Source organism: Natator depressus, chromosome 10, assembly GCF_965152275.1.
Source record: "Natator depressus isolate rNatDep1 chromosome 10, rNatDep2.hap1, whole genome shotgun sequence".
In the NCBI taxonomy this organism is placed as follows: domain Eukaryota; kingdom Metazoa; phylum Chordata; order Testudines; family Cheloniidae; genus Natator; species Natator depressus.
In genome coordinates, this window is record NC_134243.1 from 68,900,929 (window position 1) to 68,928,176 (window position 27,248).

The 27,248-nt window shown below is 46.9% G+C and overlaps 1 long non-coding RNA gene across 1 annotated transcript in view; it reads right to left on the bottom strand.

Annotated features, from left to right (window-relative positions):
* LOC141995337 (uncharacterized) overlaps nucleotides 1-23,796 on the bottom strand; it is a 66,564-nt gene extending 42,768 nt beyond the window's left edge. Inside the window, exons 1-3 of the long non-coding RNA XR_012641300.1 lie at nucleotides 23,731-23,796; nucleotides 12,380-12,684; nucleotides 192-265 (exon numbers count right to left, since the gene is read on the bottom strand). This is a non-coding gene — a long non-coding RNA (uncharacterized LOC141995337). The remainder of the gene's footprint in view (nucleotides 1-191; nucleotides 266-12,379; nucleotides 12,685-23,730) is intronic.
* Between the last annotated feature and the right edge of the window lie 3,452 nt (nucleotides 23,797-27,248).

Here is a 27,248-nt window from a genome sequence, read left to right on the forward strand (position 1 = left end):
CCACCTCCCATTCTACTTAGGGTATTGGAATTATTGCTTCCTGTCTTACATAGAAGCAGCAAACATCAGCTGGCCCAATTTCAAAAGACTAGCCAGGGAGATTTGGCTGGCTGGGGTGTGTGTACGTGTGTGAGGATCTGGCCTCCAGAGCTAAGTTCAATTTAGTCCTCTAACTAGATTCATTGACTCACCTCTCCTTGCTCACCCAGAGATGTCCTGTCTCTTCCCATTGCATCCCACTCCATGAACTTTCAGTCACGTCTGACTAAAGAAGAGAGAATTCATCTCAATTAGAAAGATGCTCCCACACACGTATGGACGGATGTCAAGTAATTACTGAATGTCCCCCCCCCCCAGAGAAATGGCTGTAAAACAGCTCTCATATTTGGGACTACACACAAACACACATTTATATTATATATACCTACATGTGCACACACATAATTGTGTGTATGTTACATGCATGCTTCATAGCACACCTCATGCAAATGCTTTTGGATACCAGTCCCTAGATGAAACACATGCATCCATGTACAAGACAGCAAGACACTATCATTTTCACTAATAAGGAAATAAAGCAAAGTGGATCTGTGTAGCCAGAGCCCAGAAAGCAACACTGTCTCTTTAATTTTCTCTCTGGCTAGCTCATCCTTTGCACGAATCCTTTCCTCCCCATGGCTTCTTCCAGCCTGGTGGGCAAAGTGGAAAAACATCATTAGGGAGGAAAAATAATTTAGTTTGTTAATCAGTATCCAATGGTGGGAAACTAGAGGCAGAGAGCAGGGCTGGCAGTTGGAGCTCAGGAAAGGCCAGCACAAAGCCACCATTCATGACGTGCGGGGCTGGGGTTCTCATTGAATTAAACAGACACAAAGAGCAGAGGCATTTCATGCTCTCTCCACAAGAATTATCATATCTTCCTGGCACTAAGAAACCTTCAGCATGAGAGAGAGAGAGAGAGAGAATCAGGCAGGCTGGGTAGAAAGATGGTCCAAGGTACAAAATACTTTGTTCTAGGGTTGGATTTATGGATGGGGTGCAGCAGAGGGCTTTGCTGGGGTGACTGGCCTTTGTACACCGGATTTAATAAGACTCAGCTAATGTGAAACAGGGGGCCCAGTGTACCACGTAGCAGGGAAACCCCGCTCTGAAAACAAACAGCATAACTTTGCATTTCACAGCTGTGGAAGGGTTCTGAGGCCAGTGCAAAATGTGTCCTCTGTGTGTGTACACCTGCACACATGTCCACATGTGTGTTTTGGGGGAAGAAAAGGGAGGGTGCAGAAAAAAGACGAGGCAACATAGTTCAGTCATGAAAGTTAATTAGCTAATGTGCAAACCCCGGCTGCCTCTGCCTGCTGCCCTGCAAGTGTCCCGACCAAGCTACACTGTCTGTGGACTGGGACTGCAAATAGCAGGAGCAGATTAAGACAGGCTCCTTGGGATCCAGGCCTGGCAGTGTGAAGGGGCCTGGCACAGCAGTGAGAAACCAAGAGTCCATGCATAAGGGATGAAAAGGTAAGATCAAAGATATGGGTCAGGGAGGAGTCCAGGGTACAGGCTATGAGGAAGTCTCTATCCAGAAGTGTGCAGGGCAGGGGTGTATATTTATTGCAAGCCCAGATGTTTTGCTGGGTCTCAGCCCTGCCTAGTTTTAATCAGCTTCCAGTGGGCAGTGACAGACGTACAGAGAACCAGGAGCCTCCACTTTTTTAGACAGTAAGCTCTCTGGGGCAGGAGCTGTCATTCCCCAGATGTTTGCACAGCACCTTGCAGGGTAGAGGCCTGACCTAGTTGGCCTCTAGGTGCTATCAAAATAAGGATGTTCAATAACCGTTCAGTAACTGAGAACCATGGCCTGGGCAGATGTCTTCCTCATGCCAACACTGTCCACACCACACTGAGCCCTCACTCCCACACTCTGCTTATAAAACACCACAGCATCAGTGTTACTGCGGGGTTGCTACTGCAGAACACAGCAGTGTTTGATGCAAGAGGGTTATACCCTCTCCACTGCAGGCTGCAAGAAGCTCCTGGGTCTCAAATACCTTTGCTCCAGGGATAACTGCTCTCTGGAAGACCCTCAAACAATGTGATGCTGGGGGCCATATAAGCATCTAGAAAACAGACACGAAGGGGAACGAGCAAAAGGAGGAAACAAGCAGGTGCATTGGTGTCTCTGGAACCATTCAATCTAGACGTGCTCTGTTGACCAGCAATGAATGTTTGCTAACATTGATCATGGATAGGAGACTGTCTCTGCCCTTATAAGGTACCCATCACCATGGTATCTGATCTTGCTATAGTACCCAGCAGAGGGAGGTCACTTTTGCTATGGATGGCCTTGTGAGACATAGGATCAGTACAGAAATTACTGAGAGTGTGAAGATGGTGAGAAGAGAGAAGTGATACCTGAAGAACACTGTATGAACCCAGCGGCAGGGGAGGAATGACTTGGGAAATAAATGATGCCTTTACTTATTCACTAATGGATTTATCTGTGTGAAGAGAAACATACTGAAAACAAAGGGAGCTGGGTTGGAGATCTTGGTGCACATGTAGGTAAAAGTTGAAAAGGAAGCACTAATTAGCGCTAGGTCCATCATGTTCCATTAATAGCTTGTCACTGTTTCCTTGATGTTGCCGAAGGCAGAAAAGTTGGTATGTGTGATGCTTACCTGTCTCTATCTCATTAACAGAAGGCAGGGTGAGAACAGACGTTTTTTGCCTGCATCACAGATAGAGACAGGTTCCTTTTGCTCAGTCTAATTATTGGATCGACTTTTGTGGAGGTAAGGAGGGGGGAGATATTTAAAACATGCACAACATGTATATACATACACAATGGACACACAAACATTCTGTACACACACACACACCATGAGACACTGATGTCAGGGTTTAGAAATCCCTTGGGGGAAAATATGGTTTCAACAGACCACAGATATTTTTATCCACACCAAATACACTGCAGGCCACAGAAAACTCTTTTGGATCAGAAAAGCACATGCAACAGGGGCCAGAACTGGGGGGTAGGGGGGAAGGTAAAAAAATTGTATGTCCAATGAGTAACAGAAATATCAGCTACTTCCCTTCACATTAACACAAACAAAAACTAACTAAATAAAAAAAAATTGCTCAACCAGAGTCCAGTTGGGGATAATCTGATTATCCGTTCACTGACATCAGAACCCAAAGTATGGAACTTCCCCGTAAAGAAAGAAAGAAAAAAGCCATTCCAAGCACAGATAAATCTGCATTGTGTCTTATCATTTCCAAAAAAAAATATGGGCAATTCTTCCAGCAGTTAAAAAAGATTAGATCTCCTGTTTAATATACAAAGGCCTCCCTTCTCCTCTCAACACGTGGAACAGCCTCCATTAGTGACAGTGGAAAGAACAAGCATGCAAATCAAGGAAAGAATGCAAGGGCAGCAAATATTTGTGAGTGTGCAATGTGTATCTGTATGGTGTGATTACAGGTGAGTGTGTGTGTGTGCCTGTGCGTGCACACAGCACATACATCCCCATGGGCATCTATTTCTTCATGAGTGTGCACATTCAATAAACAAGCTGAAGATTCCTCAAGATAAGAAGCCAAAATGTCCATCTGAAACAAGAACTGTGCAGAACTGAAGGCAAAGAAAACAATAAGCTTGTTTCTCTGGGAACAAAGAAGTTTCCCCTTCAGCATGCCTATGTCTTCTTGCTTTTTGGCTAAGATCAAGTGTAGCATCAGTTTAAATTCGGGATATTTACTGAGGGGCAACCTATCCTAAATCTCAGTTACTGAGGGACAATCTATACTCATTGCTATGTTTGCTTTCCACAACCTACTCTTAGTATAACCTTTTCTGAGTGATGTACCTGGAAAATTTGGATGTTAATATTTTAACTGTATCGCTGAATTTACTAACTTTAATTTGGGATATTGCAGCTTATGTACTATATGCATTTTATGAATTTTTAACCAAACTTTGTACTTTTGGACAATGTAAGCATTATACCCAGATGTATAGATACTCTTTCCTTAAAACATGTATAGGATAGTTTTAACATTAGCTTTAATAACAAAAATTTAAATCTGTTCTTATCATTTTATTCTCCCATCTGGACAATTGCTGGTTTGTATTTTTTTCTCTTCTTTTGTTATTCTTTTTTGGTGTACATGAACCAATATGCCTCGGGTATTTGTAATATGCATTCAACAATGTATGTGTTTTATAATTTTAAATATTTTCTAATACAAGTTTTAATCAATTTACTCTTCCCATCCATCCAAGGAAACACATTCAATAATCTAGTAAGTCATTTTCTACCTCTAGCTTCTATGTTCCTATATTTGCTACTACCTGACAATGTAGATTATATTCCATGCAAAAATACTGCATTAAAAGAACATTTTTAGATTGCAAAATCAAGCACTTGCAAGCTAGGAAATGCAAGATTTAAGGCTGCCCATGCAACCTGAATTCAGCCCCTTGTATGTCCATCCTTTGCTCTGAACCAGGCTTAGGATATGTGATCATGTAATTAAAGACTGGATCATAATGCATATGCACAACAAGGCCGACATAAGATTACACAGACAATCTTAGACCTGGCATTTCCTAACTTTGAATGCTTGATTTTGCAACCTAAATAATGTATATTATATCTATATATATCTATATCATTTCCTATATTTTTTAAAAGAAGGTTAAAACAAATTATATTTTGTGCAATTGTAACAACCCTGCTTCCCCTTACCCCCCCTCCCCCACATCCTACATTGCGAGCAGAGTTTCAAACCTGAAACTTCAGCACAGACTTCTACCTCTTGAACTATGGGATTAACATTAGCTGACAGCAGGAGAAGGCTGATATCCTGGGGAATGTGCATGCAGAGGGGAAGAGAAATTGGCCACAGGGTCCACATGCTGAGGAGGGGGGGGAAGTAGCCGGAATCTACCCTCACAGTTCCCTCACCTGCTACAACTCTTCCAGGAGCTCCCAGGCATTCCCAGTGCAATGTCTGATAATGATATAAATCCAGCTCTTTGGAATGTTTGTGGTTAGTTATTATTTTGGCAGGATGTCAGATTTTTCCTGAGGTATACAAGCAACAGAAGGGTGATTTGTAATGCTTTATAACTCAGCTAAACCTGAATGGAATTTCACGGGACAAAGGAAAGGCATTTTTCTAGCCCTGGAGCTTCCCTCTACTGAATTTCAAGGGCCTGTACAAACAATGGCAGTGTCAGAGTATCTCAAAAAAAAAAAAAACCCCAAAAAAAGAGGTTACAAGACTCTTATTATAAAAAGGTGTTAGGCAACCCACATAGAGTGGTCACTACCCGCTCTTCTACAATAAATGATACGAATAAATTTCTCTATTAGGCATTTAATGCAGTATCTAGGCTCAGTGCTAACTACACTTCTCTCCCATATTCTGAACATAAGACAAACCTGTAATCTGTTAATTATAACAGAGATGTGAAGTGTAAAGAGACCCTGGATAAGTAATTCCTTTATTTCTCATACCCTACAGGCTGTGTTCATTTCTGTCAAAGTCTCCAAAAATGTGCCCTAAAAGGGATAGTATCAAGAAACTATGCTCCCATAAGATGTCCATGCTTCGAGGCCATGTTTTGCAGCTCCGCAATGAAGTAACTTTTACTGATACAGGAGAGAAAAAGGTCACCGAGCTATTGGACACAATTCCACCAAAATTCAACATAGAAAAGAAAAGAAAAGAATTCAGAGTTATTGGGCCCAGTTCTGCTTTCACACCAGTTGTACAGCAGTGTAATTCTGGTCTCTCCTGATTTGCACTCGTATCTTCAAGATATCTTGTGTGGAAAAATAAATAAATAAATGAATAAATAAATAAAAATACAGTTGTGCTAATCAGGTAAGGCCTTTCCTCACAGCCTGTGGAGACAGGACATCTGGGAATTAAGCTTTTAAAGGCTGTGGTCAGACACTAACTCAGCCCAAAACAGGTGGGCTTCTGTGTCATTACTTGGGTTCACCTACTAAGCCATCTTGTTCCGCTCTTCCCCACCCTGTACCCCCCACCATTCCCTTGAAGAGCCAGGATCTGGCGTGGGAAAGACATCTTTGGGCTTTTCACAAATCCAGTATCCCCTTGAACCAAAACCAATTAGCCCAGCCCAAGGTCCTGCCATTGAAGGACTGTCCCTGCTTTTCAAACCCCTGCAGTCTCAATTGCTCTAAGAAGCCTGGATGTGAATGAGCAGAGCCCACTTAAAGTGGTGCTTAAGCCAGGACCAGGGTGAAGGGAAAGAGAAAATCTCTATAGGAACAGCAATCGGGGTTTCTAAGAGACAACTGACCAAGATTGTGTTCAAATCTTTTTTTTTTTCTCCCCTTGAGTTTTGAGACAGACGCCCCTAACAAAACCTGAACTAGTGAATAAACACAGCCAGCAACACCTGGAATTGTGATTCCTCTTAAAGAGACCTAGAGCCAGATCCTCAGCTGTTGTAAACTGCTCTAGCTTCATTGAAATCAATGGCACTATGCAGATTTACACCACCACAGGATCTGGTCCATAATATTCAAAGTAGGGTCACAGGCCCAGCTACAGCTAACATTGTGCTAAACAGTTTGAATAAACATTTCTGCTGCCTAGATCCTTGGACAGCAAATACTCTCAAGGTAATTTGTCTCAGAAAAGCATATAAGAGAAGACAAGGACAAGAAATACCCAAAGCTACAAACAAGCCTGTAAACAGTGACTCCATTAAGCCACATGGTGCAGAGAGAGCCAGCAAAGGCAGCCATCTTACATATTCTATACACAGCAACCACACACCTGCAGGGCCCTCATGGAGGTTCAGGGCAATAAAAAGGACATTTTACAGGAATTTTGTGAGGCCCCCAGAAGATGAAAATAGGGTACTGGGGCCCAGTCTCTACTCAGCTCCCATTTATGCATCTGCTGAGCTATGCATACGTACCCGCACCATCACTTGGTGCAAACACGTGAACTCACACTTTAATCATTCTCACACTTGCATGTGTGCAAGGCTTACAACCTGCAACCACAGAGGCATTGTTCCCTGGGGGATCTAGAGAGGCAAATTCTAACATGCGCACACACAAAGGTGCGTTTGCACTTGTGGAAGCCAGAGGCTGAAGACTTACCCCATTATGTCAAACAATGCCTCATTGCTTGAGCATTTAAAACTACATTAGACAAATTACTGGAAAAGGCAAGATAGAGAACACTCCTGCACTGGCCACCAACAGGTGGGTGAGTGGGACCCAATAGACCTTTTTCATCTCTAATGTCTATGATTTTATGGACAAAGCTAGACGAGAGGTAATAATACGGAGGGCAAACTAGGTCACCTGGCATCATGAGCCCAGGAAGGGGACAAATAAAAGTAAAACAAATCCTGGGCACTGCTAACAATCTTGATTCCCATCAGCTTTCGGACCAAAGCTTACAGTGATTTCACAGACGTGCCCAATGGTGGAATTTCACTCGCTCATAACACAATGTTAGGGCTCAGGCAGCTTGTTTAAATACGTCCAGTTATGGGTACATATAGCTTGTTTAAACAGCAGGAAGCAAACAATCTCCGATCCACCCTGGGGGGGGCCTCTGTGTTTTGGCTAGCCCTACAGCCTGAAGCAAGCCTTGATCTAGACTGAATGGAGGATTGAAAGGTTAGAATATCAGGAAAAAAGAAAAGAGATTGGGACCACAGTGTGGCAGTACAAGAACTCCAGCTGGGGATGAAGGTATGAGTGATGGTTCGCTCTCCTTCCCACCCACCCCCCACCATAAACTTTTTTTCCAGATCATCTTTTCTGCATGTTTTCAGCTAGTATATGCCTCCCCGCCTTTACCTGCCCACTCCAAGCACTGCCTGAAGGGCAAAGACATAGCAGCCTTGGCTAGAGCTTTGTGGAAAATCTCATATCCCAATTGCCTATGCTGAATATTAAAGAAGATCCACCAGGTGTGGAAAGGAACTAAAGCATCCCACAGAGGAGAGAAAGCAAAGGGAAAATCTAGTAAATGCCCAACCTATTGTCTTGTTCTGATCTATTCTTTTCAGCTTCCTATATCACTTCCATCACTGTGGTATCTGATCACTATGCCGGCATCCGACCCATATAGGACAAGGAGCACTCACAGACTTTAAAAGACTAGGACATGCCCTTCCTTGTAGGTTTTAGCCCAGATGTGCCACACAGGATCTCATTGAAGCCAACAAGAATATGGTAAAAATAAAGAGCTGAGGACTGGACCTTGGATGGACTTTTGTGGGCCTGGGAATTCTCGCAATCACGTTGCAGCTTGCCACACTCTGTGTCCTGATCGAGGACAGATCCTATGAGATGCTGAGGCAGGCATCTCATTTTAGGAAAAGTCGCAAGAAGCGATGCAGTGAATACAACTGACCTACAGCTTTTGGATAAGCTGAATGGTAACCCTGTGATGGGGATGTTGCTTCTGTGAATTGTGCAAACAACCAGCAACAGCTGCAGAGGGAGAGAAGAGTGAAGAGCTAGAGGACTTTGAGCATTATTTCTCTCTCCGCCAAATGGAGTGTCATTCCATCTGTGGAGAGATTTTGACACATAGCATTGCAGAGAAAAGCCTCTCCTTTTGTTTTCTTCTGGGAAATGACAAATTAACAAAAGATTTGTGAAATATGTCCCACAAGGCATGAAAATTGGGAGCTATGTGGTGAAGTGTTTAGCCCCTTTGTCCAGATTTGCATCTCCAGTTTTGCATATGAAACTGACCACACCTATCCACTTGGGCAGGCATCCGTTTTGGGGATGCAAACAAACACTTGCATGCAAAAACCAGATAGCTGAGCATCCATCCACTTGATCAAAATGTGTACAGAATTTTCCATGTGCATCTGCCAAGCTGCCTGTACAAATGCAGAGTCCGATTGAAAACATGGCTCCAAATATTAGATTTGGACAAAAGTCTTATGAACCTAGGAATTTTAAAAACTGGCAGATATCAATATGAAAATACTTTATGTGCATTAGATTCTTTCTACGAGTTTCACATGTGGACACCAATTTCTGCACTCTATTTTTTATTTAGTAATGTTATAAATTTGATTTTGTGTGTGTGTTTGTCTACACACACACACACACACAGAGAGAGTTCATCTCTTTAAACTGCCACCTTCATCCAATTATAGAAGTTAGAGATGGAAGAGATCAGCTAGCTAATCTCCCTGGCAGTGCAGAATTGTTCCCAACAGAATACATATTCTCCAGCTCAGCTGGTAGAATAATTCTTTGTGAATAATATTTATTGTGAATTTTGGCATTTTCAATCAAATGAATCCAGTGTTTGTTAGCAGTGCAGTTCTGTTCTCCATCGCTTTGTTCAGTCCTGTTTTAAAGCATCTCATATTATGCCGTTTCCATCAGGATCGATTTTATTATTTAAAAAAAAGTGCCATTGCCCATTAGCATGGACTCAGCACTGGAAAATTATTTCTTAATAATAAAATAAAAAAAGGAGGGAAACTGCTAAATTCTATTCTCCCTACCTCCACTCTCTTCCAAATTTTCTGGGATTGCGTCAAGAACACATATTTCAGATGGTTTGGAGAGAAGAAAGTTGGACTCTTGACAACACTTTTTTTGCTGTGTTTGAAATGAACGATTCATCCTGACCTTGGCCAGACTTTATGCCACCGTTGAGTTCCATTTCTAGAAAATCCGTTTCTTTAATTCTGGCTCTGCGTGTGGGACCCAGCAAATCATGGAATTACTGCTGTAACTTCGGATTAGTAACGCTTTCTAAATGATAGTCTAATTCCAGGCCTTCATGCTTTTCAGCGTTCAAACTCACACAGCCTTTTCCCTGGGAGGCCTCCTGTGGAATTAGTGCAGGCGTCTTCTTCTTCCTCTGCCCTTTTTAATTTCTCCAGTGACTTCTCATTAGAATATAAAATAATGAGAACTCCTCAAAACTTTTTTCTTGCTGTATAGTCACAGATTTACTCTAGTTCCTCCTCCCCTTATTATTAATTATTATTATTACAGGTTTTTTCACCCTCAGTTGCTAGACTGGGGCGCACGTTGCTATAGCTTGGGAAATATGTGGCTTCTGCCACAAATGTAAGGTGGAATGGAAGTTCAAAATGGCCACAACAAAAGATCTCCAGGGTTTCCCAACTCTCCCTGTCCTTTTCAGCCTGTTGATGTAAACTAAAAGCTCACACCAAGCAAAGCCCTTCTCTCTTGGGACTTTGGCATAGCGTGAGTTTGCCCACACACACACACATACATGCATGCTCTAAAGAAGATTTGGGGTGGAAGAACTGTCAGTGGAGAGGCTGGTGCTGTCTGAGAAATAAAGAAGAGTTCTTGCTCCCAGAGTGATCTACTTACTTAATATAAAGGACAAGAGTTTTAAACTACTAGTGTAGCCAGGCACAGAAAACAATGCCTCTCCTAGAGTTAAAGCCAACACTTCTCCACACTGAACTACCCGCAGGAGAGTCTGCAGAGCCCACATTGCCCAGGCAAACAGAGCATTATATAATCAAGAAAGGTACAGGAGCTGGAGGCAGGGAGGGCAGAGAAAGGAAGTTTGAAGAGCAGCAAAGGCCCCATGAAAGCTAATAAACACACTGGGCCAAATCTCCACAGTCCTTACTCAAGCCAAACTGCTATTGAAGTCAATTGGAGAGTTTGCATTGGGCAAGGAACAAATAAAGGCCCCATGATGGGGCACCAAACCAAACACCCCAGAGAAAGAGAAGACGAGAACAGCCTGTTGTATGCTGAGCCCTAATGCGCTCCAGGGAGCTGGTAACATGCTATGCTTCCCCAAGAGCAAACAAACACACACACACACACAAATTAAAAAAAAAAATCCGGCTGTAAAATTGGGAAAGGGAACAAGAAGACAAGGATTGCTCTTGTAAACCTTATTGGAGCTCTCAGTGTCAGGTGCCTTCAGAGAATTCCCAGCAGCGTGGGTAAAATCTCCATAGTACTACAGGTAAGGATGGCAAGAAGGCGATCTGGGATGAGATACCCTGCTGTGTAGGGCCTGGGATCTGGGCACAGTGGGTTGCTAATTGTTCATACCCCCACGCAGCTACATTCAAAGTACACCACGCTGGAACTGTCCGATGAAGAACTGTGTGTGTCACAGAAACAGCCCTGTCTGGGCGGGAAGGGAGGGCCCCTGTTTGCAGCTACAGCCGGCCATCTCTTTCCAGCTCTCAGGCAAGCCCCAGAGCCAGCAGGGTGCACTCGCTAGGCTGCTGGCATCGATCTGAACCACAAGGATGGTCCTGCTGCTCAGGAAAACGAATCTAACCGAAGCCTTCTCCCCTTTTAAGGAAACGCAGTCCAGTACAACACTGCCCCATCCCCAAATGGAAGCCCTTCCACTCCCTGCTGAGCACCCACAGGCACCCGGGGAAATGGGTGTAATTTTTCAGCTGGGAGCGGAGCCCCTCAGATGGGCATCCTCGCCCTTCATTCCTGCTCGCTGGGTGGGGTTGGCTTCAGCCAAGTAAGGCAAAGAAGCCGGTTTGCCTCAAATCGGCTGCCAAAATGTGCCAGAAGAGACTTAGCCGGGTGCACGGTGCTTTGTGTTACCATGGGAACGGAATGCAGATTTCCCAATTGCTTTTTTATTTGCTAGACAGTGTAATATATATTATCTTTCAACTTCTCGGGTTTGCGGTGGAGGTAAAGAATCCTTTCTGAATGTTAACCATTCAGGCGACTTGGCGAGAGAAAGTCCCAACAGTTAAAGCAGGTAGTTTGTATGCAGGCAGAGTCTCAATGTTAAGGTCTGCCCCTAGGATCCAGCCCCCTTCCTATTGAGAATACCCCCCTCTTCATTTCTGCTCCAGTTCACTCTGCACAGAGACCCCCAACTACACACAAAAGCAGCTGCCAAGGCGCATGAAAAGTGATCAAATTATCAAGAACTTGACCTCTCGGAGGGGCAAAGCTTGGGAGACTTGAATCAAACCCCAGACCGAAAAAATCCGAATGCTAATGCGCTTCGGGGTTTGACTCGCCGAATAAATTTGATCAAGGGCCATTGTTCCAAGGAGTTGAGTCTAAGGCACCCCATCCCCTCCTCCCCTTTCGACTGTCTCACACGAGAGCCGATTTCCATCCCCTAATCCAGGAGCGAATTCCAAGGCACGTTTATCAGATTGGGGCGAAACGATGCATTGGGCAGTAAAAACATTGGTTTCGCAGCTCACCTTTCCTGACCGCTTCCTGCCCCCTCTCATCCTGCTCCCTAGGCTGGGGCAATACTCCTGCCACTCAGCTGCCCGGAAGGAAAAAGGCAAAACATCCCCTGGGGCGTTTCTGAGAGCGCCACAACAGAGACTGCAGAAACTTACCTGGGTCTGGAAGGACTCCGGCGAATCCTTGGCAGAAGGTCGGAGATGATCTGGGGATAACCTTGCTCTGCTCCAAGGTCCATGGCGCGTCTGGCTCCACGTCCCTCCTTGTCCATTGGCTTCCCAGCTCCAGGAAGGGTTGGAAGTCATTTCTACTTTCGGTTATCTAGCTTTATGATGGCTTAATAACACTCATACAGCTAGATAACCAAAGACAGAAACAGCCCTCCTTCTCAAGGGCCGCCAAAGGCTGGAGAGCTCTCGGGGTGGGTAAGGACCGGGGCCCGGCTGCGGCGTTCTTCTGTCTGCCACCAGAGGAGAAGAAGGGGAGAGAGAAAGAGAGAGAGAAACCTATGAACGCAATTCATTCAATGGAAAGACAGGGGCATGCTCTGCTCTGCTCTGCTCTGCTCTGCAGGCTCTCGCTGAGATGGAGCTGCTGCTGCAGGGGCCCTCAGCACCTCTGGAGCCCACCCATCGCTTCGTAGAGGTGAGACACGCTAGGGGAAGTAGCTGACTTGCATGGCAGTCATGCACTGAGGGCTGAGATGCCGGACAAGGAGAGAGCTTCTCTCTCACTCACTGCTGACCAACTTCGACTCTTTTCTAATGTTAATCACCCCTCTGGGAAGTGACATCACCACGGGCAGAGCCAATGAGAGGCCTTGCATTCAAATCAGAGCTCCTTCCCGCTCTTTTTTTCCCTCCCAACAATTAAACCCCAACAATATTTCAGCTAAACTTTTTTAAACTGCACGTTCTCAGCCACATCAACAAATCTTTCCACCCTCCCCACCAAAGCGTCTAGACCAGCGCATCCGTTCCGGACTGGGAGGTTAGGTCCCTCTAAAGGAAGTGGGGAAAGTCGTAGGACAAACTACAAGTAATATCCCTGCACCAGTTTGGCACAGGGAATGGGGAAAGTTCAGGGCATTCCGCACCTCCCTAGCTATGGCCTGGATTTGGCCAGCCTTGTCTAGTAAGGTATATCATTGTGATGGGGGTGGCGGGTGGGACTTGAGGGTAGCGGAATTTTAATGCGAAGATCTCAACGTGACCTGTCCATTTGTCTTTGCTGGAGGGAGCCCTTGCAAAGCCCGGGGCACAAGGGGAAAACAGCGACTGGTTCAGGTGGACTAGGATGGGTTGTGGTTTTTTTTTAGTTTGGGATCTAATCAAGTCATTCTTTTCCAATCTTGCCATTTCACCCACAGCACCGATTTATGTAGTGTGAAGGCGGGGATGTTACTGGCCACGGGACATTTTCAGTGGGGGGGGGGGAAATAACACCACCCACGCGTATCGTGCCAGGCACCCAACACACTCACACGTGCACGCGCTCCCCCCCCCCCCGAAAAGAACGGGCAATCGGACGGAGGAACTCAGCTTCACGTCGCTAAACACAAGCCCCACCGCCCAGTGTGAACCGCATCCCAGGACTAACTGGGACTCTGCTACACCACTTCTAATAGAACTACCATCCGACATGGAAAATGAATCTAAAGCGACGTCTTTACCAACATGCAATTCCCTTTCTTCTCTGCTACTTCACATCCTCATCTCTCTGCGTTCCGAACACGGGCTTTTAACGCGGTATGTATGTAGCGGCATGTAATACACATGTGAGAAATACACGAGGTAAATGTGATTATCTTGGGTCATCTGACCTAAACCCAACATCAACAACAAATACGTAATCTCCCTCCATTTCTAGCGAGTGCTCCCTTAGATCTGATGGGGAGGGGAAATGTGACCTTCTGCAAAACAGAAAATATGTAAAATGCGCAGATTAGAGAGATAAAAGGCACCGGCTAAGCACAAACATCCAGATTCCCTGCAATTCGAGGCTGATAGTTTCATTCTCTCTCTCTCCCTCTCCCTCCCAACCCTTCAGAAATAAACTGGAAACTCAATCAGGTTAAAAGCTAAAAGATCAACTCTATCAGCTCATATTTAGAGACAACTGTATAAAACGCTGGAATAATGAAAGCTCCGCGCTGGGTTTTGGCACTTCCCCAATGAATGAATTCGGTGTCTTTAAGCACGCGTTTTACAATACGCCAGTTATTTCTCTCTTTCTTGTGCAATAGTCAATCAGATTTTCCCTCGTTCAAATTTCTAAAGGGAGCACATTTCTGTTACCTGTTAATTCAGCCCGTATACAGCTATGTATTTTAAAGCCGTCTTTGTTTATTCTCCCGTCTCTGGGCTCCTTCGCACAGCCCCGAAGAGACCAAACGTTTTTAATCTTCCTGAGCAATGAAATCTGCATCAACCCAAACCCCTCACATGTTTTCTTTTCATATTTCTAGCCCCAGATTTTTAGCTGCAAGCCTGAGAGGCATTTGGTGACAGACAGCTTTGACGAGTCTCTTCACCTGGACGCATATGGCAAAAGCCGGCACACTGGGACTAAAGAATACAGATTTAGGGCTAGCACCTCCCTCGCTTTCTTGATATGTTCTGTGCAATCCAGCCACTCACTGATATAGGCACGCCAAAGAAAAACTCTCCCACTATCTGCATTTGTGTACCCGGGCATTCTGTGTGTCATTGTCTGCATTTGGTAGCACGCAAGCAGCAGTTGCCTAGTTCACTACACACAGGACTAGGAACTACCTTAGAGCTAATTCCACCCTGCCACCGACTCGTTGTGTAGCCTGGGGCAAATCCCTTAACTCCCTTGCCTCAGTTTTCCCACCTGGAATTTTGGGGTTACACTATTTACTTACCTTAATGCTCATTCTGTACTCAAAAAGTCGGGTGCTATCGACGGGCTATTAGCTAATAACACCTGAACGAAATATACAATCATTTTAAAAAATACATTTCCTTGGCCTCATTGCACCGAGGAAGAACATTTGGATTGTAGCACATCGTTAAATACTAAAAGCCAAAACCCAAAAAACAGGCAGGACTAGACAGTGCGAGGGCGCTTGGTCTCACTTTGACCGCGTAACGAATAAAGCTTTCGGTTGCTCTCTCTAATGTAGACATCACATAGAACAATGAGGAGAGCTGGCCTCTTTCTAAATCTCTTACCCGGGGTGTCTATTCTGCATGAGGGATAGGAATTGTCTTAAGGATGACCAGATACATTGAGGGGGGGATCCTCACGGCCTCTGTTATTTCACCTCCGGCAAGAAAAGCAGATCATATTTCCAAGTATTTTTTACTGCATTGTGTTTGTTTTTTTAGTAAAATACCCAACTCTTCTGTACAGTGGCAGGATGTGTATTACCAGGGCACATCTCCATCCTACTGCTATGGACAGGGGGAGGCATCCTACCTGAGAGAAAGTGGCTCTTTTGGTGCAATTTAAGCAGGATGCTCACAAAATGGCTTCTTGGTATACTGCAAATAACTAACAAGCAGGCTGGGGGACGCAGCCAGGCCAATGGCAGGGTTCGATTGCTCTGTTTGCCAAGGATTTCACTGGGGGCAAAGGAAGGGGAAACCCCCCCAGCATGAGCATAGCTCTCTGGGACTCGCCTCCCACAGGCCTGTGTTCCTGGGTGGAAGGCAAGTCAAAGCCTTTGTAGATCCGGTCCCCTGGGCAGCTAAAAGAGGCATCTGAAGAAACCAGATCAAGTTGGAACACTGGACTCAAACTCATTCCTGCTTGTAGCTAACATTACAAAACCAGCCCAGCCGCCGGCTCGCTCGGCCTCTGCTCATCCCAGCGCCTGGCGCCGGGGAACCCAGGTACCGGATTCGACCCCCACATCAGGGAGCAGGCCTTTCCCGAGACAGATGGAAATGTTGGGAAACGGGATTTAGGAGGTTAATCCCTGTTTGCGGCTTTCTTCTCTATATTTAAATGCTCATTAAATTAATCCCGCGCGGATGCCCCAGAGTTGGAACGACACCGGGATACATTTTTTACTTATCGGCGCCTTTGTTTCTCTTTCCCTTTTCTCGCCGAGAGATGTCAGCGCCTCAGTGGGGCTATTTTAATCGCCCCAAACAATATTGTATTTATATGTAAATATCGAGAGATAGCCATAGATTTTAAACATATATACACAGAGAGAGAGAGAGAGACATACCGATAGATAGATAGATAGATAAGATTAGATTAGATTAGATTAGATGCAGAGGGAGAATTTACTTTTAAAATCTGAATAACTAGAACATCAACTATTAAAACAACCCTCGCACAGCTCTCCCATCACTTCCTGCAGAGCCACCGTGGGTCATTGGTCACGTACGAATAAAATGGACCCATACAAACACCACTTTTGCCTGATTTAAAAAAAAATGACCCCGATTTTAAAACAAGCCGTATCCATCTCAGCTGCCCCCCGAGTTCCCAAACTTGGCAGCTGGCAGTTTCTCAATAGGCAGCAGTGCCTCTGCCCACAGAAGAGGGCATCTCACTCCGAGACCTGGTTACACGGCTGCCGTTGGTTTAATCCAGTTCATGGTGGAATGAATCCACGGACGGAATGTGGACGCGGGGACATTCTAGAATTAGCCCTCGGGCAGGAAAAGGAGCCAAGGCGCCTGTGAATGAAGCGACCCAGGGCCCCTTTTCATTTGTGTGCCATCAGGCCAGCTGCCTCGCCCCAGCCCTCTATTCCGAGAGGAAGCGGAGCGAGCCGCCCCGGCGCTGACATACATCGGGTGGCTCCATTCTGTCAGGCTGCCTTGGAGCCAGGAAACAAGCCCAGACTCCTTCCGCCCGGGCCGGGCACAGAGCTACCGCCGCCGAGCAGTGGCACTGACCATGGTGCTGCAAACCTGCGGCCAGCCCCCCGGCGCTGCTGTTCCCCTAGGAGGGCTTCGAGTAGCCCCCTCCAGCGCCAGCTCCATCCCGAGCCTGCAACAAAACCCGCCGCGGACTGTCCCCCGATCCAGATATTCTCCAGAGATCCCAGCCCAAGCCAGGCCCCCTCCGGCGCACCGGGGGGTTCTCTCCCGGGGGTGGGCTGGGGAGACACTGCAGCCCGGCAAGCCTTAGGCAATGGGGGTTGAACCCACCTGATCAGGGGGCTCCTGCTACCTAACTAATCCATCAGGCCTGAATGAAATCCAGTGCCGCGCAGCAGAGGCCAGATAGACCGCGCGGCTCGGCCACACGCTCCCCATTCGTGTGTGTTGGATGTGGGAGAGGCCCTGCTACAAGGGCACGCGTCTGTGGTTCCTCCAGGTTCCAATCAAGCAGCCTCTCTGCTCCGGATAATGCGCTTCACAGCCCCATCTCCCTGGCGGCCCGGTCCGATCCAGCAAAAATATCGGCTTGCTGTGGCTGGGTGTGCAGAGACGTAACTGGAAATGAACGAGGAGCTTTCACTGGCAAACACATAGCCATCCACAGGGCGCTGTGCGTGCCTGTCTCTGGGTATCTATATTTAGAGATGTAGAGGGAGCTATGGATATAGGGGATGCATGTGTGTGTGTGTGCAGAAATATGTTCCTGCCTGCATAACAACAGCGCCCTGTCTCCGTGTGCTCGGGAGCATGTATACCTTCCCGCGGGCGGCACATATACACTGCCCTGTGAAATTAACAAATCTGTATATGTTGCGCCTCTGTGGATGCAGAGAGCTGGCGAAAGATACAGATGCTCAGTGTGTTCTAGTGTGTATTTCGCACCCAGGAATCAATGGAGCATCACATTCCCACGAATCCGAGCCTCTGAAATGTCCCCCGTGCCAGCCTAGTTGTGAAGCAGCCAGCATAAAGAAACGCTGCTTCTCCACTCCTTGAAATCCTCGTGTAATAATCAGGCCGCTCCTGGATCATTTAATTTGATCATCCTGTAAAGAGCCCCCTGCCTTTCCCCTTTCTACGTCCTGCACGTCTGACGTCACTTTTCTTTAATTAGGAGAAGTTATTTTTAGCCAACCTAGAGTAACCCCAGTTCCTTGCAGTCTCGAGTGCGTCTCGTCTTAATTGTTTTTCTTTGCCTCTCTCAATCGGGGCTTTGCCAACTTTATACTGAAGCTGCAGCTCCCGGTGAGCATTTAGGAAACGTGTTGCTTTATTTAGTAATTAAGAGCCATATCAGTGCAAACCATGCACTTGAGAAACAGAGCAACAACAGCACAAGGGCTGTATCGCTCTCTTTATATCGTCAGGGATTTGAAATCGATACATAAACTATGAAATTTTCCCTGGGGTGATCTGCTCTTTTGCGGGCTGTCTGAGTATACAAAATCCATACAGTTGTGAGTGTGTGTGATTTTAGGCCGCAGCTTTAAGAAAAAAATGCCTATAATGTGTATACCCATACACACATTCTGCTACATACAACCGTATGCATGCTTGAGGCTGTGGCCTAACATGGTTCTATTTGTTCCATTCATTTGAAACCCGAACTTAAGAATTTAAAACAAAAGAAAAATGGAGAATGGGGTAATATGAACCATCCCGAAGAGCTGTAGGAAAAAAATAAATAAAAGAAAAAGGGAAAAGAGGGAGGAAAGTGAGGAGAGATTTCTAGCAAAAGAAGTGCATTCAATGATCTCTTTGGTTTCCAATATAACCATTCATTGGGATTCAGTCCCTAAATGGAATAACTCAAAGGGCAGCTTACATGTGACAGTGAATATCTGGGAAGTTAAACACTGTCCTCGACATTTTTTCTAATGCAAAATTCCAGGGATCCACTTTAATAATTTCTGAAATTCAGCGACTGTAATCATTCAAGCAAAGTTCATGTAACCGCAAACCTCTCTTCTGTCTGACATCCAGTTCGCAAGACAGGCCACTTCGCAGAAGGTGAAACTTCCCTTTTTGTTATTTTATTTAACTCTAGGCCCAGACGATGGAATCACGGGCCCTCAGTACTAAAATTTTTTCCCCTTTCCGTTTATTTTAAAGGTTCGGTAAAATTTTAATTCACCTTAATATTAACCCGTCTCTAAAAATATCTATTGAGATCTATTGATATTTCAGAGCAATAGCCAATCCTTTTCTATTCTGTATTACACACAGAGAGAGAAACACAAACACACACACACACACACTTAGATATGGGTCAGTATAAGCGTTAGAACCCGCTTTGTTTGTTCTGAACACAGTAATAAAATGGACACTACCTAACAGACAGACACACATTCGCACCACGCCTGTTAAGATTGTTTAAATCACAGCTGGATTCGTCTAGAGTTTAATGGAGACACCTTCCAAAAGCCGATGACAAAAGCTCTGATTATAAATTACCAACTTCTCGGGCATCCGATCAGCTGAAATCCTTGGAAGCAGACTCTGACCCCAGCTCACCCAATGGGTCTCAGAGAAACAAAAATTCCAAAAGGAATAGGAGTTGATCTATTTCCCAAATTACATATTCTAAGGCCTCCCTACAAATTATCCCTTTTACAACAAAGGTCCCTTTTCTCGCCCTGGGTTGTTTCCTATGACCCTTCCCTGGGGGAAGAGGGAGCGAGAGATGCTACCCGAATGGATACACAGTCGCCTACTGGAATTATATTTTTGCCCTCAATTTCTGCTTAGCCTCCTTCTCTAAAGCATCCATAATCGTGCATTGGACCCAAAGCCGCCCGATTCCTGTTTGGCTCCGGATCGTACCTCTTCCCCCCTCCCCCCCCCCCCCACACACAGCGTATGGACTTGGCCGTGGGATTGAAGAAGGAAGAAGAAAGAGTTTCCATTGACCACGGCCTTGTCACGCTTCACTGTGCCAACCGGTCAAGCCTACAGCCCCGTCCCCAAACACACACATCGCCTGGCACACAGAGCGACAGCTCCATCCCTCTGCCCTTCGCTTGTTTAAACGGCACGTCCAAGAGCAGGGCGGAATCGCCCCTTCCCAAGTGAGTACCCCAAGAGCCGAGCTCCCCCGGCCTCAAGCCAGCCCCACTGGAAGCCGGGGGGGGGTCATTGTACCAAATCCCCTCACGCTGCCCCCCTGCTGCCCCAAAGCAAGTCTCCCTTCCTCCTCCGAGGGGCGACCCCACGCCAGCCGCGCCGGGGAGGCGGAGAGGCAGCGGCCAGGGGCGAGCGCGCACTTACACTCCGCGGCCAGGCGTGGACGAAGGGGAGGGAAGGAAGGAAGCAGGCGGCAGCGATCCTTGGGAAGGCGAGCGAGGCGGAGGCCGTGGCAATCCCCAGCCAGGCGGGCGCTGATCCCCGCTAGCGGCTCCTCCTGCCGGGGCTCGGCCCTCTACCCCGGACCTCTCTGGCGGCGAGGCGCGGGCAAGAGAGGAGGGAGCCCTGGCTGGGCTCAGTGCGTCTTCCCAGCTTCTCTTAGCTCCAGGCTCTGGTTCCTCTCCACGAGCCTCCGCTGCTGGCAGGCTGAGCCCGCAGTGACGTCAGCCCAGCAGCGTTTTACTCACTCCAACCATGGCAGAGGGGAGGAGGGAAGCTGGGGGGGGGGGGAGACAGGCGGGGGGGGGCGCCTGCAGTCTCCACCAAACGGGAAGCGCAGCCCCCTGATCTTACCCTTTAATTAAGGCTCCGAAGGCGTTCCAATTAAACCCTGGCAATTCTTAATCTGATAGGCTGCTCGGGAAGCCTTTTAAAAGTCCAGCTCTCCAGTGAACCCCTCAAACCTCCCTGGTTAGCAGCTAAACTGAAAGGCAGAGATTTGATTTCTGGGAAGGTAAATGCTTCGCTCTAGTTTTCTTGGGGTGGGGAGTCGGAGGGGTGGGGTTAGGGGAGTGCATGCCAGCCCCAACCCCCCCGGAGCTAACTGGGGTTTGGATTGCGATTGCATTTCTCCCAGATTTCAGCATATCTCATGACCAGGCTTGGGTCATAAATGCCTCTCGGAATAGCTTATTGTATAGGGTTTGCATTTGATTCTGCATTTCAATCCTAATAATATTATTAGGATCCCAATATCTATAGCTCCTGGAGGGTATTTACATCCCATTGTACATGTGCATCTCTGCATGTTCACAGTAATATCGTCAGCCACATCACACAGAAAATACCGAGAGGGAGATGGGCGAGATAGCAAGACACCCGCCTCCCTCTCTACCTCACCCCCCTGCCATAGGCAGCGAGAAAACAATGCTCCTCTCTCTGCGTTTAGGAGCAAGAAATTCTAATCACCCCAACTGCAACATCGCCTTCCCCAGTCAACCAGATCGCCGCTTCTCCCCTGCCCCTTCCAGCCGATTGGGGTGTTTTGTTAATTCCCCCCTTCAGAATATTTGCCACTAATTCTACTCCATTGTGACAACACACGACAATTTCCCTGGGTCAATGTCATTTCTTCCCTGGAAATGTTGCGGCTCCCCCGGTTCGCTTTCCTATCCGCTGTCCAAATGCTGAAAATTAACTCAGATTAACAAAGTACAAAGCTCTCGGGCCAGCCAGGAAGCTCTGCAATGGCCCGACGCACAGTGGCTCTGGCATGAGGCTATTATAGTCCCAGCCTTCCTCAACAGCAGGCGGATCGGAGGGACTTTCAGGGCTGCATAAAGCGCAGGGATGGGGAACTTTTGGGGGAGTAGGGGCCGCCGCTTTCCCATTCGGCAGCATGCAGAGAGCAAGAGTGGATGCTGGGTGTCAGGGCGCAGGGCTGCAGCTCTGAGCCGCTTTCCTGGCTTTCCAGTCCGCTGGAGCAGCAGGGGAGGTCCCGCCGGCTGAACTTGTCAGCGGGGTCTACCCATCCATCAAAATCCAGACGGACAGACAGGCCAAGTTCATGAGCAATCAAGTTAACCCATTGCAGTCCGCTTCCCTGCCATCCAATGGCAGACACGTATAATTAGAAATGTCCAGGCTTCCACTAGCTTTTTATTCTTGGGGCATAGAAAAAGGAGCTTTAATTTCTCCTTCGCTGTTTCCCTCTTCATTTCCCTTTCTCCCCTCCTCTTTTCCTTTCCTTCTCTTCCTTCTCTCCTATTTCTCTTTCTTTCATTCTCTCCCTCCTTTAATTTTGTCATGCAACCTTCTTTTTTTTAAAAATAAACCCGCTATCCTTTAAAAACCTTTCCCTCTCTGCATTTTCTTGCCTTCTTTCCCTAGATTTCCTGCATTACAGATTGCTTTGATTTTTATTTAAAAATCTTTCCAGCCCAGTTTCCCATTCCCTATTTGTGTTGCCTCCTAGCTCTTTCCTAGCCTTGAAACAATTATTTTAAACCCCGTGGAGATACCATACGCTGTATTATTTTGTTTGATATCATATTAAACAGGCTATCTAAAGCAACATAACTCCTCACCCTGATTGCTTTTAGATTTTTGCATCTGAAAGTTGCCATAAGAAATCAGGCAAAAGACATGGCGAATAGAAATCAAAGCTCTCTGGATTTGACAGTATTTTATTCTAAATCAGTTGTTCGATTATTTATCCATACATCTTTCCTGGAATCGCCAGAAATCCCTTTGCTCGGTCTAGGTCGAAATCGCATTGCATTGTCATTAAACATTAAAATAACAATAAATCGCACCCCTTCATGCTAAAGTCGCCCCCCCCTTCAAAGTTTATTTGCCCTAATAATTAATTCACAAGAGCTTAACTTTGTTGTAACCCTGGCGGTCTTTTCATTAAAAAATCCCCCCGTTTCCTATTGAATTAGCTCTGCTCCATTGCCGCTGAAATGAAGACGCCAAACCAACTTTTACCCTGAGCATTTTCTCACCAGCCCAAAGAAAAGTCTCTCTCCTTTCCTTTTCTCCTTTAAAAAAAAAAATTCAAGCACCCAGGCAGCGGACGTGTCCTGCAATTTAACTACTTTCAAATTCTTTGTTCAGGTCACACTGGGGCTCTATTGTCCCCCTATTGAGAGAGCTTATTGCCAAGCCAAGCTTGAATGAATTTAGGCAGGCACACACCGAAATTAGTGCTAGGCTGGGGAGCAGGGCTTATTTGCTGCGTATCCCAGTTCTTTCTGGAGGGAATGAACAGTTACTACCCACGGCATATGTAACATAGATTATATATACACGCGCCCTCAGAGCTTCGATTTCCAGTGCACCAGGAGAAACAGATCCCGGACCAAAACAAACATGGACAAAGGTGTCTGCAGAGTGTGAGGGCCTTTGTAAAGGGAGAGCGGGGATAACCCGAACTTCATCACCAGGGGAAAGTCAATCAGCAGCCTTAAAAGACTTTAAACACACGCACGCGCTTCTGGGTTTTTTGTTTGTTTGCTTGTTTTTAGCTGGCAAACAAACCCATCCTAAAGCCGGGACCTGCCGCGGAAGGAGGCGTTCTAGGGGGGCTGCGGTACTTAATGTCGGGACGCGGAGGAACCAGGGGGGCTGTTGGGCATTTCCCCTCCCTCCTTCCCTTTTAATCCAACTCAGTTAAAGATCCGTGCACACGGTGTCACAGAAGGCACTGAGTTTGCAGGGCATTAGCCGAGGACATTAATAGCTGCCGCCTCCGCTTTAAGAAACGCATCCAAATGTGAGGGGTGACTTACCTTGGGGAGTCCACCTGCTGTCCAGCCTCTCGCCTCGCCGTCTGGCTTCCTCGGCTAGCCCTGAGCCCCAAAAGGGAGGGTCTCCCCCCCCACATCTAGTCTGAGCTTCCTCCCCTCGCGCTCTCTCTCCACTTCTGGAGCTCTGGGGCTTGTCTCCTGAGCAGAAGAAGGGGGCTGCTTTTTCAGACTGAAGCGGGGGGGGGGGTGAGAACTTCAGGGAGATGTCATTTCAGGAGAAAAAGCCTATAAGATGTGGCACTTGGGCACAGGCTCCCCACGTAGGCCCATACGTCACCTATAAAACACGTTGGCAGCTCCAGCTCTCCTCTGCCTCTGCCCCTGAAAAAAAAAAGAGAGAGAAAGAAAGAAAGAAAAGAAATTCTGTAAACTCTTCCCCTTGGCTCCTCCTGTGATGGGGAGAGACAGGCGGGCGGGGGGTGGGGGGGGGCGTGTGAAATTATTTTTAAAAGGCGGGGGGAGAAGCGAATGGCTGCGGTGCCCACCTGGTTTAAAGTTTGCTCTTGGAAAGAGAGGAAGATGGGGGCGAACCGCACGCAGGAGAGAGCCATTGGCAGCCCGGGCAGAGCGAGCTGGGTGCCTGGCGTGCGGGCTCTCTCTCGCCTAGGAAACTTTCCCCGAGCCTAGTGGTTCTTTTCTGCGGCACATTGAATGAAAGGCAGAGATGCGACAGGGCCGGGGGGAGAGGACGAAAACTTGTAGCCGGGCTGAATTCTATGGGCGCTCTGTGGTGAGATCCAGGGGACTACCTGGAAATCCCACCCTGTTACTAACAGCCCGGCCTGTGGCTCTGGACTCGGCTGGGAACCGGTGCCGGTTCGCGGGAGATGGAAAGGGGAAGGGGACGCGGATGTACCCGGACAAGCAGCATTTGCAGAACCTAGAAAGACCGATCGCCAGGCGGAATTGCCTCCTCCAGGGTTTGTTTCCAAACAAGCGGCTGTCCCTTCAGCCAGGGAGTTGGGGGAGCCTGCCCGGCCATCAGCCCTGCTAAGCGATGGACCAGCCCGGGCTCAGGACTCTGCCCAGCGCTGCGACGGGAGCACGGCGGATTGCTGGGGCTAAGGGATCCGCACTCTCTCTGCTAGTGGCGGAGCCACAAACGCCCGGGCAGCTGGGGGACAAACGGGGGATCCCTCGGGTCCAACCCCCCGTTGTCCGATGCTGCATTTTTCAGTTTCTCGGCCCCCCAGTAAGAGGCACGGCTCAGGACGCTGCTCGGCCCCGCATCCCCTGGACACCCAGACACCTGCTCGCGACGTTCTGACTTTCCCGGGCGCTGCCGCTTCCCTCCCTGAGCTCCGATTCCCAGGGCACTTTCCCCTGCAGAGGCGGCGAATATTCTCCAGGCGCCGGCCCTGGAAAGCCTCTTCTTGCCTAGCGTTTATTCCCTTTCGCTGGGCAGCAGCAGGCTAGCTGCAGTGTCATTTCCTTAGCCTGGTAAGCAAAGGAGAGCTGGGGAGGACACCGACATTTCTACGGCCCTGGTCAGAGTTTAGGCCGCGCCGAGAATCTTTCTACAACACGTCTCTTTTTCCCGGGTGTGTGACACACACTGTGTTACCAGGTTCTCCCCCTACAGCTGTCTAGTTACACACCCGTTAATCTGCATGCCCGCGGTTAATATATCTAGCCGTTCGGCGTGTAACTATATTACCCACCAGTCCATCCATTTTGCACATGCCCGTATGGTGCTTATTTAATAAAGGATTTGCTCGGTGTATTCATATCTTACAGTCCACATTGAAGGGATCAGTACAATGTTTTCTTTAAAAATGTTGGATACTACACAGCCGCCTGCGGGATAAATAAAACAACCCAATAAACCAACAAAAAGATTCCCATTCTGTGGTGCCATCAGCCCCAGGAAAAGTACATTTTAAAATGTCCCCCCCTCCCCATCCATTTTACAGGTAATTCTCTCCTAGACAGATTCCGTTTTCTATCGCTAACCCATTCAATACATATGGGTATTTTTGCTTACCCTTACAAGTATACTAGAAGGAGACAAGTTGAAATTCAAACCTTGCCCACCCTTTATAATAGTACGGGGGCCTTCCTCAGCCTTCCTCCTTTGTTTTGAAATCAAAAGGCTCCGTGGCATGATCAGTTGCCCTTTGACGTGCAGTAGGCATGGTGATATTCGAGCACATGTATACACAGGGAAAATGCATCATGTTACCATGCTGTTATAGAGTGGGGTGCAAGCTGCGTGTGGCTCTGTCGAGCTCTGGGTATCTAGCTTCGGATCCAGCGAGAGATCGGATGTATTTGCTCATAGGCACCCTTATTTCAAGTAAAGGAATCCACGGGAGCCCTTCTGTGCCACCAGGCGACCTCTTTATGATCCCCTGAGTGAAAAGGGCAGAGAAATAAACGAAAGAAGAATGGGAAAGTCCTTGACCCCTGACCTTTAGATTTTGTTCCTTTCCCTCTGAAGCAGGATGCTAACAATGCGGGTCTGGTCTATCTCAATGAAGAAGGACATGCGAGGTTAAGCAAAGTCCCCGTGTCCCCATTGTCTGGCTTGTTTATTGCGATCATGTTAAGGTAACATGCTTGTTTACTTCTTCCAAAAAGAGGGGAGAAAAGGAAGAGCTTGGACAGTTGTTGACAGCACTGGGGGTTCTGGCTTCAAACGGCAGCTGCTGTGGAGAGGCACAGACCCGATGAATCCCCCCTTCCTTTAAAAATATGTTTAGATTTCAAAGGGGCATTTAATTTGGGGAATAAACCGTTGTGGGTTTTTTTTTTCGTTCCCGGTGTAACACTGAATGTGATGTTCTGGAAGGGCTGGCATTAGAATGGCTTTAATTTTGACTTGACAAAAAGCCCAGTTTTGATTTTCGAACTGAGTTGTGCTCGAGACAGGTTTTTTTTAAAACATTCAATGATACTGTAATATGCTCTGTGGTAAATTAAAGACAACAGTTTAATCCAAAATCGTGCGCATTGATATTGTATAAGGAATGTGTTATTTTTAATGGACAAACTCCGCCATGTAGAATGGCTCACGTTTTGCAATGTTCAGAGGGATTTTGCAACGAACAAATAAATCTGTCTCCCTTTCTTTCAACGCACGATAATTTCCATTAACGAACAAAATGGAGGGGGGAAGAATACATTGATCCCTCCCCCGCATGTAAAAATATCAGAAAAGAAAAAATTAATTATGTAAATTTCAATTTCCGGGAATATCAAAACAAAGACCACATTATTAAAAAGAAAATAAAAGAAACCAGCCAACGATAAAAAAGTTGTTTTCTGTAACTGTAGGGCTGAGAATTTGACACACTTTGGGACTATGCTAAAAGTGCTGAAGAAGAAAAACGTCTGTTTTGTTTGTTTAACTAATCTATCAAGTTCACGCTCCAGTTCTTATATAAAATGTATTACACCAGTCTACAGATATAGAACTAAACGTGAAAAACATTACACACGACATCTTTGTGTTTGTATCATACACAATGCCCACTAGAGATTTATATACCGGGTGTGAG